Raw genomic sequence first — 23,049 nt, 5'->3', positions numbered from 1 at the left:
TGATGGCCATTCCAGAAAGAGTTCCAAAATTGCTTTCAAGGATGGACTAGGCGCTGGCATCAGTGCATAGCTTCCCAAGGGGAGTACTTCAAAGGTGACTTTAGTTATATTCAGCAATGAGCTATGTAGCACTTTTTCTAGGGTGAGTTCACGAACTTAATTGTCTGACCTTGTATGATTCTATTTATGCAAAAATTCTAGAAAATTCAAACTATTTATAGTAACAGATAGTATTAGGCTGGTGCAAAAGTAATTGTGGGTTTTTTTTCAATTAGAACCTTTTAAACCACAATTACTTTTGCACCAACCTAATAGGTTAGTTCTTGCCTGGGAATGAGAGTTGGGAGGGGAAGAGAGAGGAATTTCAAAAAGGCACAAGGAAACTTTTAAGGTATGAATGTGTGTATTATCTTGATTATGTGATAGTTTCACAAATGTATACAGATGTTAAAACCTATCAAATTATACACTTGCAATATGTATAGTGTGTAGAGTTTATTATACCAATTATGCCTCACAACAGTTCATTTAAAAATAAATATTCAACCTCTTTAAACATGAGATAACTATAAATTAAAACCAGAAGGCAATATACTACATATACTCTCACCTTAAATGGCTGAATAAGTAAGACAATACCAAGTGTTGGTGATGATACGTAACAACTAGAACCATCATACATTGCTCTGAGAACCTAAAATGTTATAATCACCTTAAAAATCAGTTTGACAATTTCTTTAAGAAGGTAAATATACATCTACCATATGACCTAGAAGGTATACTTGTACAAGGAAGATTGTGTTTACACAAAGACTTATAGTCAAATTTCATTTTAACAACTTTTTCGAAATAGCCAAAAACTGGAAACAACCCAAGTGCACATTAACAAAGGAATGGATGAAGAAATTGTGGTATATCGTATAGTGTAATATTATAACCATACCCCACAAGCCAGGCCCTCTGCTAATGCCTGCAAGATAGACCCTGCACTTTTCCCTTGACAAAGGCTAGTGGGACTTTAGCTATACTAACCCACCCACTCCCTTGTAACCATGGGTCGCTTAATGTTTAAACTGTGGGACTCAGCAAGATTGTGACGAGTTCCTGAGTCAATAATTTGTAACCTAATGGTCAAACAACAGTTTAGAAAAAAACTACAGATAACATCTTAATGTAATGTTTCATTCTCCTCATAGAAAGTAGACACAGGATAATAATTTACAAGCTTGCTTTGCAGAAAGTAGTAGTGACTTAAGACCACCCGTGACACATGTGACCCTCTCATGGCATATCAGAGTATGCTCCTTGAGATCTTATCATGAAGCTGAAGACCACAGGAATTTACTCTAACCTCTCCCATTCCCCTTCTCTAGCTTAAAAGCCCCTAACTTAGTCTAGCATCCAAGATGGATTTGAGGCACTGCTAAGTCCCCCATCTTCTTGGTTGGAGGCTTCTTGATCAATAAACCTTGCCTTACTCTAAACAATAACGATTTGAGTTGTGGCTTTATAAGGCATCAGACACAGGAACTGGAGTTCTGCGTAACAATATTAGTCAGCAATAAAATGACACTGATATACACAATAGCATGGAAGGATTTTTTTTTAATTGTGCTACATTAAGGAAATCTAACCAAAAAGAATGCATGCTGAATGATTCCATTCTATAAAATATCAACTCCATATAAAACTAAAAAGCAAAATTTTACTCTGACCAAGTAACACGTCTTAAAAGAATTTTAAAAATAACTCAATACTTAATATTGTTTCATACACAAATAAGTAAAACAGAATAACTATATATTCTCCTAAGTCAATGGACAAAAAAGCATTCAATAGAAAGATACAGTTCTGACTTAAACATTTTAAACTAAGAATAAACAGCTTATTTCTTAATAAGTTGAAGAAATAAATCTCAAATTAAAGAGGACACTTCACATAATGGAAAAATAATAGAAATAGCCCCATTCAAATCAAGAACAAACAAGGATATCGCAATTGTTAATGAATACTGTTATGGAAATTCTAATGAATGCAATGAAACAAGAAAAATAAATAAGAGGTATGATTGAAAAGGCAGAAACAAACCATCTTTTTTGGAAGATAATATATGTTGAAGAAAACCCAAAGAGATTCACTAGAAAAATATATGAAAGTAATAAAGGAGTTCAGTAAGATGGTCACTTAACAAAACACTCCAGGGCTTTCTAACATATCAACAATAACCACTTTAAATATCCTATTTTTCAATGGCAACCAAAAATATTTAATATCTAGAAATAACCCTAATAATGTATGTGTTGATCTCATAAAAATTTAAAACTTTACTGAAGAAAATATAAAAATAATTAATTAAATATTGGGTAACAAGGCTGAATTTCTGCAATGTTTAAGATTTTCCATATTCAATTATAAATATAATTTAAAGAAAATCTCCATGCAGTGTCATATTTTCTATATTGTGCTTTGTTTCATTTTTTTAAGAACTTGAAATAAAACTGTTCTAAAGATCATAGAAAGGCAATAAACTTTCAAAAATAGTTAAATGCTTTTTAAAAATAATAATGGATACTTGCAGTGACAGAAATGATAATTTAAATTCGATAGTTTTGGGGTTATAATAGACAAATTCATGGAACAGAATATCAGAAGCAGATGAAATATATAAGTACCTAGTAAATAAAAAGGTAGAAATTTAAGTTGCTGGCATGGAAGGGTGAGTACCAGTGGATAAGTCAAGAAATATTTCTAGTTCTATTTGCTATTTGGATAAAGTTAGAGCAGTTAATTCTAGATGCACAAAAGAAGTAAATGTAAACATAATATAACTGGAAAAAATATATAGGTAGACATTTATCTGATCTCTATTGGGAAAAGGGATAATTTTGACCAAGTGAAAATTTAAAACTTGTACATGACTAAGTGATCTAAATGAAATTTAAAGGAAAGTAACAAGTTAATTTAAGATATATGCTATCCCATATGATGAATAAAGGGTTAATATATTACTTAGCTCTTCCAAATTAACAAAAACATTCACAATGAGTGAATGAAAAAGAAGATTCCATTAGTACAAAAATAAATCCAAATAGTCAAAAATATAAATATGTTCAAACTTATTACTATTGATGAGTAAAGCAATTAAAACATCAAATTGACAATATTTGTGCCAATTGGATATTTGTGTCCCATCAAAACAGCAAAAAATAATTTTTAATAACACCAGTATTGGTAAGAGTATACTAAAATGCACATTTTTATACTCAGTTGGTGAGAATATATATTAGCAAATTCTTTCAAGATGGCAGTTGAGCAAGATGAACGAGAAAGTATAAATAATTTCGTATTCTTCTAGCTCAACCAGACTTGCACAACATTTTTGTTTAAGGATGTTCCTTATCACTGTATTTAGAGTAGTGAATAAATGGAAGCAATCTAGAAATATAATACAACAAAAGATTATAGCACAGTAGTACAATAAATACTTGCAGACAAAAAAAGTCATGTGTAGAAGAATAGCATATGTTCATGAAAATATTCAAATATTATACTCAATATTGTAATTTCAAATTTATAAAGTTATATACCTTGGGCAAAAAAAAAAGCTTCAACGTACACCAACATTTTATGTGTTTCTTTCTGTGTGCTAAGCTTACAGGGAACTGTTCTTTTCTTCTCAGTTTTCCAACACTTCTTAAATTTTCTATACTAAAGAATTATTTTATAATCAGAAATAATTTTTCTCTTCATTTTGTCAAAAGACTTCACCAATCAGTGTGTGATGCCGCCTTCATTTGCTTTTGCAGCACCCTAGGCAGGACAAAGACCTGTCTCCCCATCTAGGCTACGGACACTGTGAGGGAAAAGATGCCGTTCTGTGCCCTGAAGCACCCCACAAGTGCTGAGAGGTAGAAATAGACTGGCAGAAAAGACCAACAAAAGTCCACTCAGGAAACATGGAGAGGTACTGGAGGAGGGATGGGGTTAGAGAAACACATTTTTACCCCACTCCAATCTCACGAGTACAGGTAAATAGAAATATAATTTAGGCTTGCCTTCTTTTTCTCCCTCAAGCTTTATGGGAATAAGAGCTAGTTAATGTTTCCCAATCACTTCCTACTATTACTTATAAAATTGGTACTCAGATGACACCTCTCAAAGCCACATGGACTCCATTATTTAACTACCCCAATTCCAATCCCTTGGTACGTGAGAAGCAGCAAATTACAATGATGAAGAAGCAGCTCTTTGAAGTCAGACTCCCTGGGTCAAACCTGGTTCTACCACTTACTGGCCGTATAACCGCAAAAGAATTACTAAGGTCTCTGTGCCATAGTTTTCCCATATTTAAAATAAGGATATTATTAAGATTAATTAGTTAATATTAATACATGTAGCTTAAAACAGCCCATAATAAGGGTCACATAAGAGGCTGGTAAAGCAAAAACATGAAGACTGTATTATCTAGGACATGTAAGTGGCAGACATGCTTCTTAATTAATATTTATCACAAACACAGAGCCAGAATCCGTGAGTCACACATCCTTTAGTCAGACATATGCAATGACTGACTAACCTGTCCTCACAAAGTATTCATAACTATTCATTGGGGAAAAAATGTCTAAAAAGCAACCAATCCGAACAGACTTCCAAGGCTTTCAATTTTCACATAAGCATTAAAAATAGTCAACCTCATTCCTGTTGTATTTCTTTAGATGTATAGCTTTCTGAGCACCACAGAAAGCTATACATCTAAAAGACAAGTTATTCTAGTAAGAACCATTTACAGTAATATCTAATTATTCTTCATCAGTATAACTTCATCAAATTACAACTTTATTTTTACTGTTCTCTTTAGTTCCAACAAATGATAATTTAAGATTGTAGACAAAAGCAGTTAAAAGACCTTTCTAGTTCCTTTCTTCTATCAGATATTTGCAAACTTATAATTTCTAAATTAATTCAGCTATCAAGATCAAAGAGAGGCAACAGATTTCCACATCTGATGCTTGCACTCACTCTCCCTCTTTCTCTGTGGGTTTGTGTTTGTGTTCAAGTTCAGTTAGTGTGTGTGTGTGTGTGTGTCTGTGTGTGTGTGTGTGTGTGTGTGTGTGTGTGTGTGTGTATCTCACCAAGTGTTTGTATGGATGTCATGAAATAGTACTTAGAGAAAACTTGGTATGGGGACTGGGTCAGAGGCACAAAATGCCACGCTTATGACAAGATACAAACTTGTTTTACCTCATCTGGAAGGTTTGTTTGTTTTGTATTTTTCAGCCTCAATGGAGTCTATATTCAATGTTAAATGCCAAACAAGCCCCCTATGACATTCTGGAAAACTCATCCTATCTTAATAGTGGCAGAGTCAGTGGCTCAGAGCAGCTCCAATGGGCCAAGGGAGTGACAGCTGCAGAGGAGAGAGAGAGAGAGAGAGAGAGAAAGAAAGGAGTACTTCCTTTTTCTAAGCACACAATGTTAATGATGGCTCCTAAATATCACCAGTCCTTTTGGCAGAGCTTCTGCATATTAGGTGTGCAAAACAGTTGCCTATAGGCTTCTTTAAAAAAAAACAGAAAGAAAATAAATCAGTGAGCCTCTGAAGAGAAAGGAAAAGAAAAACATTTAATTAAGGCATAAAGCTAAGCGGATAAGAGGTTTCCAGTGCTATCTCTATTACCAAATCAAATTTAATTTAAAAACAAGAATTGTCAGTTTCAATGTCAAGTGAGTTCTATTCATTACATGTCTGTTCTTCCCATTTCTAATCTGCTAGGCATGTTGGGTTTCATGCCTTCTGGAGAAAAATGTAAGTTTAGAGTGAAACTAGCCATATATATATATATATATATATATATATATATATATATACACACACACACACACACACACATACATATATATATATATAGAATATGTAGGAAAATCCTCAAGTGTCTAAGATTTCCTTTTTGTCATAAGCACTGTCATTAATTAAAATGTACTGAACAGCCACCAGACGTATAGAAATATTCCAGGAACAATATAAGATTTGACATGTGTCTCCAAACAAAAAACAAGCTTAGGATTTAAATATTCCAGGTAAATCTTATACTTTTTTCCCCTAAATTACTCAAATTATCACATCATATGTTCACTTATATTTCTAATGACTATTAAAATTATAAACACTTTTAACTAAGGCACTAAGAACTCTTGGAATGAAAAAGAAAAAACAAACAAAAAAAACCCCTCTATCATTACCTACACCATCACCCCCTTCAACAGTTTCATAGTAAAAACAAAAGTACTAGTATCAATAAGTAATGGTACTTAAATAGAAATGTCTTTTAGAAGTTCTAAACATGTTATGGATATCAACTAATTAACTTATCATGACAGAATGAACATGGATTGGTTATTACTAATTTCTCTGAAATTCCTAGTTACAATTGAGATCATTTTATTAAAAGAGTATCTTATAACTGCAGTATCTTTTAATATTTTAGAAGAAATTAAAAGTCAGTGTTACTGCTATAAGTATTCTTATCCACTTGCTCTTATTCAGTAGAATTTTCCTTGAGTTTACCAACTCCACTCTGAGGCATGTCCGGGTCGCTAGAGAAGAATCTGTATTATACCTCCATGAGGTATGTCTGTGGGGGTGGAAGTGAGGGCAAGAGGGTGATTTGTGATAATCGTTGCTAAAATGTTTTATTTGCACATGGTAATTTCTTCTTTCATAAATATCAGCAAATATGCTTCTCTCTCCTCTCCCTCTCCCTCTCTCTCAGGATATCAGGCAGATAAGAGTTATCAGCAAAGGTCATCCTCAATTTCTGTACAGAAATGATCTGTCTCCGGTATGTAATAAACATTTATCCATGCCTTTATTAGCTATATTGAAGCTGACAGTTCTGTTAAACCATTTTCTTTCATTTTGCTAGGTCATGACGGTTAATGCTGCTAAAAAATCTCATCACTGCTTTTGATCACTGTATTGTCGTCCCTGTATTATCAGAATTTTGTGAAGGTAAGCACTGGCTGGAATGACCTATTAAAGTTACAGCCCGTTGAGTCTCTGGGTTTTTTCTCTCTCTTTTCATCACAATAAAAAAGCAAAGGAGTGCAAAGAATAAATTTTCCTCAGAGGATTCTATTTAGTTGGGTAGTTGACATGTTCAGTCAATTCTCAATTATCCACAGTTAAAAAAGACCCAAAGCATCAAATATAAATGAAAACTACATAAAATCCCAAAATATTCATTTGGGCTGAATCTTTTACCAGCATATTCTAAGGATCTAGAAAGACAATTTTATATTTTACTCAAATCTCTTTCTCATCTCCAAGGATCAGTTCTTAGCAAGTAGAGACAGGGAAAAAAAAAAAAGAAAAAAGAAGAACCCACTCATTGAATGAACATCCCAGACAACTGAGATGTGCAACAGAGAAACAGGAGGCAGGGTGCAGGTTGCATCCGTGCCTTTCATCTTTCCTTCATCCATGCCACTTAACCTCTCCTCTCACTCAAAGCAATTGTTAAGAAATGTTTGCTATTGAGAAATGAAAAACAACAAAATAGCCATTAAAAGATTTGCCTTTGTTCATGGATTAAAGATCTTATACAACTAGCCAGAGGTGAGTTATCAATTTGAAGGAACTACAGTTCAGATAAATTAAGAAATAAACTCTGAAATTTCAAACGTGTTTTCTTTTCAGTTAAATATTTATTGAGTTCCTATTACATGCCAGGCACTGTGGGGGAGTCTAGAAATATAAAACTATGAATGACTCATTTCTGCTGTCAAGTAGCTCAGAAGCAAAAAATCACAAAAATAGATATTTAAAATTCACAAAGTGATATGAAAACACAGAGAAGAAGCATCTTCCCCAGCCAGGGAGATCATGGAGGATTTGTAAGGAAAGACGAGGTCCAAACCAAATCTTGAAGGGTCACCAGTTACTCAGGTGAAGAAGCACGAGTTGGGAGAAGGGCATTCCAAGCAGAGGGAACAGTATGAGCAAAAGCACAGATGCGTATCAGTTTTGTGTATTCACTAAACCTCTGGGATCTCCAAGTTGTCAGAGCACAGCAATCATAAACACAGGGACAAGAAAGGGAAGGAAAAGGCAACTGATGAGACTGGAAAGTCCAAATCTTTGAGGGCTGAGTAAGGAACTTAAATTAGTATTCTTTCCAACATTTATATGCAACAAAGGAAGAATCAATATGACACTTTAGTTCCATTATCTATTTGTTCTTTCTTTTAGGTATTCAACATTATTTTAAGTATTTACTACATGCCAGGCACTGTTCTAGGTGCCAGTGGTACAGTGGTGAACAGAACCAAGTCATGAGCTCATGGTGCGTTCATTGTAATGGGGACAGAAAGACAAGAAATAATCAACCAGAACAACAACAAATCATGTCAGGTAACAATAACACATCAGAGACTAAGCTCTAGAAATAAGTTAAGGCTAAACAAAGAGGCTAAAAAATGTGAGGTGAGGGAATGGGGAGCACAGTGAGCTATTTCACACAGAGTGGTCAGGAAAAGGAATCTCTGAGGAGGTAATACATGAGCAGAGACCAGAAGGAAACATATTTGAAAGAACTGCTTTCAAGGCAGAGCTTCTCACAAATGTAAATATCCTGAGACGGAAGTGAGTTTGGCAATCTGAAAGGAAAGCAAAGGGGCCAATTTAGCGCAGAGTGAACAGGGAGAAGGTAGGGGCAGTGGGGTAGAATTCAGAGAGATGCAGATTACTACTGAGTGCAGCGTTTTTCCAATGTTTAGATAATGATTTAAAATAATACATTTTACACAGTGACAAACAAATATGTCTTAGACATAAATACTGAAATAAAGATATTTTAAAAACTTCCAGGAAACAATATTATGAGCAGTACACTCCATTTTCAATTCTACTCCATTTCAAAAAAAATTCTGGTCACAATCCAATAAATTTATATTATAACTTATTAACAGGTCACACCCCACAGTATGGGAAACACTGAGGCAGGGGCATGTAGACTAGTTTTTTTAATTTAAAAAAAAAAAAAAGATCCTTTTTTAAGGTACCCAAGACCTAGCCCAGTTCCAGGCACATAGGCATCCTACTATTGTTTGTTGAATGAATGAATGAATGAATGAATGAGGGGGAGGGAGGAAGAATGAATAAATGAATAAATATAATTAAAAGTTATTTATAAGGGCCAAAGTCTGAAGACTTCAAATTGGGCACTTTTATGACAAAACAAATGCTAACAGCTGCATGATCTTCAGATCACTATTTGTCATTAGTTGTACCATAATGTTCTCAGAATTTAACAGAAAATCAATGTTAGTCACTTCTCAAATTGGACAAAGTTTTCTCAGGAAAGCCATTTCCTAGAGGTAAAGGGAGAGTTCTTAAAATTTACTTTTAGAAGTTACAGATTTTTCTGGAACCCAAATATTTTTTTTCTGATTAAAAAATAAATAAGATAAATTGAGAGTAGGTACCTGAAGGGATTCATTGCTGTTTTCATGGAAATACTTTCTTCTACCCTTATGTGGTTTCCAACAAACGATTGCAAAATCTTTAGTTACAAGTGTGATCATATGCCAGAATTTTTAACTAGCAGTTTTGATTTTTTTAAAAGAATCGTATGTGAAGGGAACAACCTTTATGAAGTTAGTTGTGTATGTTTTCTAAAAGAACTGAATTGGAGTTCAGAAAATCTGATCTTCATTCTGCTGAATAATAGAAATTGCTAAAATGTACACTGCCAGATACTTTCCTAAGCACTTTACATATACAATATTAATTCATTAAATCCTAACAATAACCATGTGGGAGGAGCAGGATTACAATTTCTAAAACAGGAAATGAGGCATAGAGAGCTAAAACAACTTATTATGAGCCACGCAGTGCAACGCCCTATACATATACAAACTTACTTAATCTTCATAACAACCTTATTTTACAAATATGGAAACTGAGGCCCAGCGAGGTATAATTTGCTCTTTGTCATGAACCTGCTAATTGGAGGAGCTGGGATTGAGTCCAGGCCAATCAGCTCCAAAATCCATGCCACTCTGGCCCCTTTAGCTGTAACGTCTGTGCTAAGTTAGCACTGTAAAACAAGACGATGGAAAATGGGAGACTTTCAGGAAAATGGGAGCTGCTCAGGAGGAACCAGTGGCTCTGCTATACCTGTTCAGCATCAATCATTAGATGACAATTTTAATATACTCACCACCAAGGACATAGCAAATGTAACCTACAAAAAATTTTATCTTACACTTTCCTCAATAAAATTCTCTACTAGAAATTTTAAATTATCTTGAGCCTGAATTAATTCAACTATTGTCTCTGCATCTGTTTTTTGTTTTGTTTTGTTTTTTTCTTCTCTCTTACTTTCTTTAGACTAGAGTTTGGCATGTTGTGCCTTTAGAAATTCAAAATGCAAACACCACATGGAATGGTCAATGTTTCTATTTCACATCTCATTTTTAAAAATGATAATTAGATATGTTTGGGTGGGCATAGAGCGATACAGACATCTAGACACATGTCCACCTCGGCATTTATATTTCTTATCAAAAAGGGTGAATTTCCCTCCTGCTCTCCTTCAGCTGTTTGCTTGTCCAGGACTTTACACATACACATATACGTGGATAAAGGGAGAGTAGGGTATTAACCTTGACGGTCTTCTCCTTAACCTAAACTACATTCTTTACTATCATGATAATGGTCATATTATTGGTCAGGACCCATTTCCTAAAGAGCCTTTGTCCTCCATGGGGACTTAGCTTATATAACTAATAATAATTCATGTTCAAATGCTCTATCAATCCAACTTGGAGATGAAGGTTGGTATTAATGACTCTTTTCACCATCCTGAGTACAAATGAAAACAACAGAAGTGCACAGAACACCACAATGCCCTCTGACCTTTATGCCTGAGGTCACTGGACTCCAAAACAAGAGACAAGACCCCTGTGGTCATGGGAATCTCAAAGGGATATTTCAAACCATAACCTGGCATTTCTTAACGAGCTCATTATTGCTTCAACTCTGATCTGATATATGGTCATAAGAATACCATCCTTTTATCAACAGGTAAAGTCTTCAAATTCCTAAAATAAATTCAGCAATTGAAAAAAATAAATAACTGAAATATCCACTTTCCCATGGTGATGTAGTATTTTAAGCTAGGCATTTTCTGTGAGAGCTTCCCACTGTTTGGATCGAAAAGAATAAAAACAAAGGACCAAATGCTTAACAGCTCCACTAATATTTCTTGTTCTTTTTAAAAGTATGTCTTGGAGACAACTCATGATAATCAAAAACTACACGGTGGTCAGGTTATCCTAATTTAACCCTACACTCTGATACATCCATAACTTTGGAAAAGCCCCCATTTCTCAGTCTAAATCAGTTTTACAAAGAGGAAAATGTATTAATCTTTTTTTTTTCTATTTCTCTCTCAGAAATACGCTGGATCTCATTGCAACAACTATCCTCCAAATGTTTGTTGTAGTACAACGTTATGATGTAAAAATATAACACAACCTTTCATATGATACAGACTAAGACAAGTCCTCCTTATAGTATATTCTGTGCCATACTATGCCAAGATAGCTGGGCTCGTGAATCTATTTTCAAATGATAGTGCCTTAAAGATTTCAGGGCCGTTATTCTCTGTATTGATACCAGAAAAAATACATGAGTAGGAATTAGATGAAAGAATAATCTGTCTTTTTCATTTAGAATCTTTAACATGAGAGCGTCAAATCCTACCTGATATTGAGCAGAAATTTAGATAAAGGAGTTAAAAGGGGCGGTGGGGGGAATGTATCTAGCAACAAAATACAAAACAAACAGAATGGGTATCAGTATGAGGCAAATCCAATATATCTAGTCTCTATCATTTTTTAGAGAATGTGTCGTCCCTATTTTTCACGAAGAAACAAGTAGTCAATAAGAAAAAAAAAAACCCAAAAAACTATTGATCTACTAACAAGTTTAATACAACCTTGAAATAAATTCTGTTCAAAACCCAGAAGCCTCCCTCAGTGTAATAGTTAAATCACTGACTTTCAGACAAAAATCCTACCCTTAGGCTATTACCAGCATGATCCTTTATTTGAAGTCTTAAATGCTGTTCCAGGGAGGACCCTGATAGTTTGGCTAAAGGAAAACAACACATCAAGTAACTCTATACAAGCTAAGCAAAATGGAGCCTCCCAGTATGAGAATATTAAATGATAACGGCTGCAACAGGGGGCGCAATTGTAGTGGCCCCCTCCCACTTATGGCCTTGCTCCTCTATTCCCTGCAGTGACTGTTCATTGTCAGACATAATGTTCAAATGCTTTGATAACAATAAGACAGTCACGATAATAGCAGGAAACTTTCAGTACAAACTCAATTTTCAAAAGCCAGCTGTGTTCTCCCCTGATTTTGCTTTTCTTAAGAAGATGCCTTCAAAAAGCAAAATATTTCCTATTTAAAAACTAGAACAAAGCTATATACATACATATATATATACATATACATATACATATGCATATATATATGCATGTGTGTGTGTGTGTGTGTGTGTATATATATATATATATATATAAAATCGGGGTTGCCAAAAAAATGTATACAAGTGGACACTTTGGTCAACATTGCTCAAGCAGTAGCTCACCATAATCAGAAGTGTCTGGACGCTGATGGTAACCACGTTGAGCACCTCTTGTAATTGCAGAAGTCAAATGTGACTTGTATTCATCTTTTGTTATCGGTATATATTGAGTATTACAATTTTAATACAGTTTTTTCCTTTCTTAAAATGTGTATTTTTTTGGCACCCTGTGTGTGTGTGTGTGTGTGTGTGTGTGTGTGTAGTATATACGCGCATGCACATACACACACACACTGGGTGCCAAAAATGTATTCACATTTTAAGAAAGGAAAAAACTGTATTAAAATTGTAATACTCAATACATACCAGTAACAAAAGATGAATACAAGTCACATATGACTTCTGCAATTATAAGAGGTGCTCTGAGTAGTTACCATCAGCGTAAATACAGTTTTTTCCTTTCTTAAAATGTGTATGCATTTTTTTGGCACCCTCTGTATATGTATGTATTTACACATGCACAGGGTCTAAAATAGGAGCATAGATTTACATGAGCAATTCAATACTATAAATGATGGAGAGAATAAATGCTACATGAGAGAGACAGAGCCCAAGGAAATTGGCTGGATAAGGAATAGGGCAGCAGAATGGGACAAATCTTTCTGAATCTAACATTCTGTTGGGGGCAGGGGGTGTTCTCCCATCCAAAGAGCTTTAAGTGGATGCATGAAGGAGACAAGGTCTTAAATCAGGAAACGATCACCCATGTGGGAATTATTGATGGCACCTTGTTAGAATAAGCAGTTTGGGTTCCTTTATTTCCTTTCATGTTACATGACATTCCACTCAATAGACCCAGTGAGGTGGGGTGTAATGTGGTTTTTTGGGAGAACACTAGTATTGTTCACATGTTCAATATCTGTACCTCTTAAGGTTGATTCAGAAAACCTTGCTCTTTTGTCCCAGTAAAATAATGGTTTTAGGGAAACGCTACCCTTTTGCTTTCCTTTCTTAGTCAACACTATTTGGTCTACAACCATTTTCAATAAAAAGTTCAATGGATTGAAAAAAAAAAGCAGCAGGTGGAGACGAAAGCTCTGCAGGTGGCTGCTGATAAATACAGTATTGTAACTTGCTGGCATGAGCCCTCTCAACGAGTTGTGAATACAGGTCAAAAGGCTTGACAAATTCAGAAGTCAATTTTAAATTATAATCTACATGCAAGTAAACTTTTATCCATGCCACCCAAAAGGATTTCTCTTTCCTTTCCTGGTTACATAAGAATGGGCAGAATTTTATTCACCCTTTACACACAGACTCATAGCAGGGTATCATCAGTGACACAGAAATGCATAGCTATTTCTGGGACTTTACAACTCAAAGCCATGATGGCCATTCCTTAAAGAGGAATCACCTATTTTTTAAATTATGCACGCGCACACGCGCTCGCGTGCACACACACACACACATACACACACACATATGAGAAAAATATCCTTTAAGTATACTTTTTATAACCATTTGGGAAGAAAAGCACTTCAGAAAGATAAAGAATTGCATATTTCCAGTTTGACACCATATGGGAGCAGAACGTACTCTTCCTCAATTCACCTCATTTGGCCACATTTGATCTATTGCTCTTTGTCCTCTCGTACTTATGTTTCTCATTTTCACAGAATTAATTAGTAACTGCCTATATATGTCTTCAGAAGTGTTATCTTTTCCACACATTTGACCTATCTCCATATTTAAATTCTAGATTTCCCTAAATCAAGGATCAGGTCTTCTATTGACTTTTTGCATTTCCCCAAAGCAAGCCTCTTTCTGTTCAATATGAATATTTAGCAAACTAGTTGACACTTTACAAAGAAGAAAAGAGATCTAAAAAGGCTATAGAACAACTTCTTAACAGTGGCTATTTTTGTAGAAATGTAGTCAGAGGAAGGGAGATACGTTACATAATTCTGAATTGCTTGGTTTTCTAATGATGAGTATGTATTCTTTTATAATAAAATCAGAGTAAAATAAAATAATTTTTAAAGAAAAAAGAAAGAAGATCTAAAGAGGCACATTAGTCCTCACCTTGAATGATACAACTCAAAATACACTATCACTTTATTAATCAATAGCAAAAATGAGGTGCAGAGATGGAGAAAAGAGTTAAAAAAGAATTATAGATCTTGCTTCAATGTGAGAAATGAGAAGGAATATATCTTTTAATCTGGACCTTGACTTAACCTATGCAAATGGAGACAAGAAATGATATCTCCTAAAATGAAATGGAATGTCATCTTGCCAAACTCTATCTACTAATATTAGCATTCATTCGACACATTTTTTTGAACATCTACTATATGCCAGGCATTTTCCTAGACACTGAGGATACAGCAGTGAATAAAACAGGTACAATATCACTATCATCACTGCATTACATTCCAGTTGGGGTAAATAGACACTAAATAATAAAATATTTAATAAATCATAGGGTAATAAGTACCTTGGGAAATAATAGAGAAAGGGAAATTGGGACTGCAGTGTGTAGTAAGGATGGTTGCAATAAACAGCTCTGTGAATTCCAGGTCTCATAATCTTACCTTCAGAAAGGGCTGCTATGAAGGCCTATTGCAGACCCAGTAAGAGTAGGAGGAGGTGAGATTAGAGACTAGAGATATACAGATGCCAAATACATATATACAAGATTTCCAACTGATTCCAATGGCAGGAACGCCAGTATCCTCTTGCTTTTGCCCTGAAGCCACACAGCAAAAGTCCTGTACTGCCAAACACTTCTTTTTCAATTACGAAATAATAGCACTTTGAGAAAAATGTAGAACCTCTTCTACCAAGAGCACAAATTCATGGAATTATAGTGCATTGGGGGTTCTGTATGATTCTGTTTGCTCCATATTTAAGATTGGTTTTAGTGAAGCAAGTTCTAACTCAACAAAGGTGTGAGTGCCTTAAAAATTCTTACCATCAAGCAGGAGCAGATCTGGGTTTCATGGAGCCTGAAGTTTATACAATTAGGGAAGGCCCTTGTTAAGAAACAGAATATTAAATTATAAATAAAAATTAGGCATAAAAGTGAATATTTATTTAAATCAGAAAAGAAATCAAAGCCAATTATATAATTCACAAAGCTGACAAATACCACAAACATCACAGCATCTAGAAGAATAATCCAGACTAGCTCTGGCTCTGTACATTTCATATCTGTTTCTCCTCCACTACCTGCATATGCCAGGGATGAGCACCATAGAAAACAGCCTCTGGCCATGTATTTTTGTGTCATAATGAGGGCTAAAACAACTCAGTTCCAGAAGTTTCTACACCAAGACATCAAGCGATCATGTAACTATCCTCAGAAGTGACTGCAAACCACACACCTGTATCCCCCCCAAGCCCAAGTGAAATGTATCTCCAACTTAGCTTTCCTAAGCCATCTCCCAAATATCCACAGCCACCCAAATATCACTCAATTTGGAGAGGAAGAAATAATCTTCCAAGATTGCCACATTTTCCAGATGAGAGACTGAGACTCAGTTTGACCTGAGGCAAAAGAATAGTAAACCTAAAGTCCGGAATTTAACACTGGTTCTTTTTACTATTCTAAGTGATGTTTTCTTAATGAAATATGTAAATAACTAGAAAATAAAAGGGAGAAGAGGTGACAGACAAAAATGAAAGAGGGGAATATCACTAACTGAAAGATTTTACTAAATACAAGCTAAAAACGGGGACCGGATAGTCAAGATTAATATACAAAGTAAAATTTTAAAATATTATGGACTTGGACTCAATATTCCACAATAAGTCTTAGAAAAATCTTCAATGTAGCCCAAAACAGAAAGGGTAAAAGAGAATTCAGCTCACTTAACACCTTTCTCTCCCACCAACGCCCAACCCCAAGTTATTCACATTTTTATCCTTTAACCCACCTGAGCAGTTTCTGACACTTTTAAAAATTCTTACCATCAAGCAGGAGTAGATTCAGGTTTTACGAGGCCAATGTCTGATTTCTTACTGAGTGGACCAGACTTGTTCGCTGCTATGTGCCTACCAGGTGTCAACTGGAAGCATCTTGGAATTTTAAGGCCATTGGTAAATTACTGAAATGCGGTATTGTATTAAACAGTTCACAGTAAGCTCTAAGACAAAGAAACTAAAGGATTTGGGGAAGAATCAGCCTGTCAAATAATACTTATTGAGGGTCTCTTATTGCTAGGCATTGTTCTGGGCCCCACGACTTCTTCAGGGAGCAAGGCGAGCAGATTCTGTCCTCAAGGAGTTTATATTCTAAGTAGAAGCAACAATAAATATTTACATTAATAAAGAAAGAATTTTGAGTGTTGATAAGTGTAATGAAGACAAAAAAATAATGGTTAGGCTGGGTGGATTTCTGTAGGGTAGAAGAGGTGACATTTGAGTTGAGATCTGAATGATTAAAAAAAAAAAAAAAAGCAGCCATGAGGATATCTGGAAAGAGAGCTTCCCAAGGGAAAGGTATAGCAAGTGCAAAGTCCCTGAGGTGGAAGTGAACTGGGCACATCCTGAGCACAGGAAGAAAGTCGGGGTAGCTCCAGCTTCATAGAGGGAGATGACATCAGGGAGTTAGGCAGGACTAGAACACATGGGGCCCAATGTGCCCTATGTGTTAATGAGCTTGAAGTTTTTTCTAATAACAGAACTCACCGGATGCCTTTAATCAGCAAGTGATGTGATCTTACTTCCATTTTTGAAAAAATCATTCTGCAGCATGAGAAAAATGGTACAAGAGCAGAGAGAGGGAGAGGTCCAGGCTGAAAATATAATTTGAGAGATGGCATGCTTAAATTTTTATTTAAAATCACGGGACTGCCTGAGACCACCTCAACAGAAAGGGCCCATTGAGTAGACAGAGGGCCAAGTACAGAACCCACAAATGTTTGAAGGAAGCAGTGGAGATTTGTCTGACACCCTGGCTCTCAGGCCAATGAGCCTAATACCTCAGGTAGTAGGAGCCGCTGTACCTGGATATTGCCTGTGAATTAGAGAACCACCCTCCCCATCTGCCTGGAGCTGGAGCAAGAATGAAGTGAGCAATGCTTTTCCAATGAAAGTATTTGCACTAAAGAGACACCATGGACAGGGAATTCATGTTGGGTTTCTTGACCTAAGGGAGTTGGTGATTCAGGGTGAGGAGCTAGATCAGATGTTGTGTTTGAGCAAGATGAACTCCAAGGCCTTAGAGAGACAAGATGATAGATGGGGAAGTAAAGAAACAAGAGAGGGGAGGAGGAGAGAAAGACAAAAAAGAAAACCAGCACTAATTTAAGAAAAGAGTATGGTATAAGGGCAATGTTATATCACAGGATGTACAGTAGATAATATTTGGTGGTATATAGATTCTTAAAAATAGTTACATATTATGCATTTATTTTACAGTTATATTAGGTTGATGCAACAGTTACTGCAGTTTAACAGGTTAAAAATGATTGCAAAAACTGCAAAACTTTTGTACCAACCTAATATTTTGGCAATTAAATAGTATATTTTTGTTTTGCATTTCCAGGAGTGAGATAAAATTTCACATTTAAAAAAATTTATTTAAGAAAAAAAACAGAAATCACTTAAAGGGAAATATATATATATATATCTACCAAGTTCTTAATCTCCAGAATCCTCAGGTTCCTTATAATATGATAGGATATAACCTGCCTTACAGGGTTGCTATGATGACTTGCAATAAGGGTCAGAGAACATCCAATGCAATGTTTAGTAGGTTCTCAATAATAATTAACTAATATTATTACTATTAATATTTTAAGTACCTAGAATGTGCCAAGTATAATAAAAATTATTAATGAAAACACAGAAAAGCAATAGAAAAGTAAATATACATATATGCAAAACAATTCTAGGGGAACAATTATATTACAAAATTAGCAGAAAAGGGAGTGAGGTGGTTGTTAAAGACAATGAATTAAAGCAAAAAATGGAATTAGAAAATAAAGAGTTGATCAAAAGAAATCAGAGGTATGGAATAAAATTGGGAGTCAGGTGCTATAGGGAACAAGGTGGTGACATGATTTTTAGATGGTGCTGAAGGATCTGGTCCCAAGATCAGCTTGCTAAGCATAGAAGAAAAGCAGAGGTTCATGACCTGGGGAACTATGGGTGGGCTCTGAGAGATCCTAGAAACTTCTAAAACTGTGGTAAAATGTTATGTATGCAAATATCATAGCAAACATTTTTCTGAGAAGAGAGTTCATGTCTCCCATCAGACTTTCACAGATTTATGACCGCAGATTTTTAAGTACTGCTGACTGAGCCAGATCAATGAGTCAACTGAAAATATCTGACAGGTATATCTCCATACAAGCACTATCCCAAGTTTGCAAAGTGTTGAAATGATGTTGTACTTAAAGTGTCTGGTGTAGAGGAAGCAAATGCTGACCTGAACCTGTAATGGGCAGGTTTGGTCCCATCACCATTTTTTTCCAGAATGGATCTGTGGTAGGCCATGGCTAGACCTGCTGGAGACCTGATGGATGAAGAAACAATCCGTATGGAAGAACATGTAGTTGTGGCATGGCAGGATTTTTATTAGATGGCAATGAGACTGATCGTTGAGTGATGACATTCTAAACATTAGAGATGGCAGTAAGTATTCCCTTCTGAGTTCTGGCCTCTACAAGGAGACCATGACCTCCAAACCTCGAGGAACCTAAGGAGCACCATGTGCACACACTCAAACCCCTTATCTCATCGTCTCCTTTTCATTACTTTCTAACAAACTGAAATTACCAGCAACCTTAGACCTAATCTAAGTAATCTTCATACCAGATCATCCTTAGGAAACAAGAGCCAGCCAGTCCCAGGCAGCAAGGCAGAGCTATTTGGAGTTTGCATTCAATATATTTTATCACAACTCAGTACTCTTGTAAATATTTCATAAATATCTGTAATTTCAACAGCAAACTTATAATTTAGCACCTCAGTTGAAACACTGATAGGGTTTATTTCAAAATAAACAACTATTCCAAAATAGTTGTAGCGCATCCTGAAAAATATCTTCTTTGTTATTTTCTCCAGAGAGAAGCAAAGGAAAATGGGCCTCCTAAAAAGAGGCTAAATTCAAGGGGAAAAGGTGAATTCCAGAATATATTTTCAAATATCTGTCTTTCCTAAACACCGGGGGTACCAAAAAAATGTATACAAGTGGACATTTTGGTCAACATTACTCAAGCAGTAGTTCGCCGTAATCAGAAGTGTCTGGATGCTGATGGTAACCACTTTGAGCACGTCTTGTAATTGCAGAAGTTAAACATGACTTGTATTCATCCTTTGTTATCAGTATATAGTGAGCATTATAATACAGTTTTAATACGGTTTTCCTTTCTTAAAATGTGCATATATATTTTTGGCACCCTCTGTATTCCTAAACATTTATAAATTATCCCCCTACAGACCATTTTTTATCATGTTTTAAAGGTGAGAAAAAATGGTAAGGATTGTGTTTCCCATAGTTGAAAGGGGGCCACAGCGCAAGTTTTACAGGTAACTCACCAGAAACTGCTAAATAACAAAACTTTTAGAGCACCAAAAGAAATTACAGAAGAAAATAATTTAAAATGGATCAATCGAATAAGTTAATATATAAATAAATAAATGATTCAACAACGAATTTAAATGTTGATTTTTTAAATGGCACAGTACCTATCTCTAGTGAAAAAATAAAATAAAATAAAATAAAAATAAATAAATAAAATAAAATAAAGCTAAGGTGAACAATAATAACAAACAAACAAAAAAACCTGCAAAAGTATATTTGATTAAATTCAGGATGACTAGCTTTTCATGTTGTTTTCTCTTAAAGATGAAGATCTTCAAGAACTAAGAGAAACAGAATCCAAATAGACATTATTAGCATATTTTTATAAAGAACCGTTTTAGCTTTGTATATAAATGTTAGTTTCTCATCTTGGAATATTTATATATTTCTCTCAGCTTATGCAGTTTATAGCTGAGGACAAAACAGGAGATGGAGGATAGATGGGTAAGAAAAGTATAAAGGAATATATTTCGCAGTGCCAAATCAGACATTTAGAATCACACACATATCGAATCTTCTTCTGGGAATACAAGACAGCGATGTTTTCCATTAGCATTTTGTCCTCCCAGGTGGAGCACTTCAGAGCCTCAAGTATTTGGTGACCTACATTGAAATGCACACTGGAGGCCCTTCCTTCCCCAAAAGCACTCTCCTTTCTTTCTCTCAAGTTCCTCTTGCTGATAGCTGAGGGGAGGCTCGGAGAGGTGCAGTGTGGGACAGAGAAAGGGAAAAAACCCTTTCTTCACACTCGTGCTGCTCTGAATGCAGACCATCTGTGCCCCCAGCTGGAGCGCCGGCAATGGTCTGGCACTTGAACCACACCATATTTACAGATCTAAACACAAATGGCTACTGCCTGATTGTTTCATGATTCATTAGTCAGACAAGCTCTCCTCTCCCGCCAGCACAGCTGTTACAGAGTAAACCTTTGTCACTTAATAGGCCTGATTATTACTTTCCATCAAAGGTATTGATCTGTGTCACCTCTACTTAAGGGAATGGGGGAGAAGAAAACGGGGGAATAAAATGTACCAGGAAAACACGAACATGAAGAAGGAGGAGGGCAAAGGAGGGACATGAGGCGGGATCCGCGATGTTGGCTTCCTGACATTGCCCTGAATAGCTGGTTTCGTGTCTTCAGCCACGGTGACTGACTTTCTCAGGGAAGAGGAGCCCATCTCACGTGGTACTCCACTCTGAGCCCCCCAGACCACTGCAGTCACAGACCCGACCACACAGGTCATGTTCAACGACGATCAGAGGGTGAACTGAACCGGAAATCTGTATCAATGAATAACCCAAGCCACTGTGCACATCAAGTACAGGCTCTGCAGGGAATTTTTTATAGCTCCTTTAATTATCTCCTTTTGTTTAACAAATAAAGCGAAGCTATAACCCTGGACTGTTCCCTGACTGTGACACACAGCACTCACCCAGGTTGAGAGGGGCTCCTGTCAGGCAGGCCCAGCAAGGCAGAACACGGGCTGGCTGTGCCAGGGTGGCACCCTGGCTGACACATCAATGCTCTGCTTCTCACTCACACTCTTCTTTTTATCATTTTCTTCACCTTTTCCTTTCTTTATAAAACTCAAAGGACCAAAAAAGTGAGAGGATTTCCTGGGAGGGGGAAGACGAAAATAAGTTATCAGAAAGTACACCAACCCAGTAAAAACAAAGGTAAAAGTTCCCACCATCATCACCACCATAACAATTATTTAGGACCACAGAATTTTAGAAAGGAAAATCAGAGATTGTCTAATTTCCTGATTTGGCTACAAAGGAAGCCCAGAGAGGTTAAGAAGCTTCCTCCTATCACACAGCTTTTTGGGTGAGACAGCTGAGTCTAAAACAAAGACAAAAAGTCCTCTGCTAACCAGTTCAGAGTCCCTTCCTTTCTACCACCTAGCTCTCCAAATACCAACACCTCGACTCGAGGATGACTTTAACTCATAGGGCAGCTTCCACAGCTTTAGAGAAGATAGGATCATCAAAGGATGAGAACTTTGTTCACAGCTTGTGGAATTAGCCTCAGAATAGTCACGCTTTTGTAACTATATCCATGTCATAAAAGACAGTATATTACTTTATGTAGAACGATATGTGTATACATGGACATCTCACACAAGTAACCCATGCATGCACGTATGCAAAATGGGCCTTGCTCTAAACAACCACTTTATAGACAGCTCCAGCCCTCTGGGATTCCAGCATAGGCTGGTTCCCTTTCCTTTGTCTCCGTAACACTTTCTGTAATTGTTACCCAAATCTAGTATATTAATGAGACTTTTATTACTCCTTGTCCTCAGACCTCACCCTCCAATTGTAAGCACATTATCATTCTAGTTCACAAAGGTCAACAGCCTTGCTAGTACATCACTGTTATGGTGCTCACCATAGGTGATGGATTGGCAAGTCCAGACATTGGGACCCTCCATTTATGTGACTGTCAATAGAAGCAAGAGATAAGGCTCCCCCTGCCAACTTGGTGCATTCAGAATTAAAGGGGATGAACAGAACTCGGTTTGCTTAAGTTTCTACCACCAAAGACATTGTTAAGGGGACAGCATTCAAAAATATCTGAATGGGATATCACCCTGGGAAGCTGAGCAAGCCCATTTCATACTTACTTTATTCTCAGTAGGTCCTTGGCCGAGGGTAGGATGCTAACGGCTTAGATCACTTCTGACTCAGCCCAGCTTTTAATCAGCAAACTGGCAATGAAAGACCCCCTGTCCCATTTCCATGTCTATAGTTCTCCAGGTGGTTTAATTGTTCCACTTGATATCCATGTCCCGGGGCCATCTAGTCTTCTCCCCTTCTCCATTCCCAGTTCCCAAATGGCCCTATGAATTTTAC

The 23,049-nt window shown here is 36.2% G+C and overlaps 1 long non-coding RNA gene across 1 annotated transcript in view; it reads right to left on the bottom strand.

Moving 5' to 3' along the window:
* The window catches only part of LOC117022453 (uncharacterized), a 53,424-nt gene that overhangs the window by 14,382 nt on the left and 15,993 nt on the right, over nucleotides 1-23,049 (bottom strand). The window contains exon 2 of the long non-coding RNA XR_004423053.1: nucleotides 21,627-21,810. This is a non-coding gene — a long non-coding RNA (uncharacterized LOC117022453). The remainder of the gene's footprint in view (nucleotides 1-21,626; nucleotides 21,811-23,049) is intronic.

Source organism: Rhinolophus ferrumequinum, chromosome 5 (assembly GCF_004115265.2).
Source record: "Rhinolophus ferrumequinum isolate MPI-CBG mRhiFer1 chromosome 5, mRhiFer1_v1.p, whole genome shotgun sequence".
Classification (NCBI taxonomy): Eukaryota; Metazoa; Chordata; class Mammalia; order Chiroptera; family Rhinolophidae; genus Rhinolophus; species Rhinolophus ferrumequinum.
Note: the sequence above shows the minus strand (reverse complement) of the source record. Positions and strands in the feature narration are given on the sequence as shown.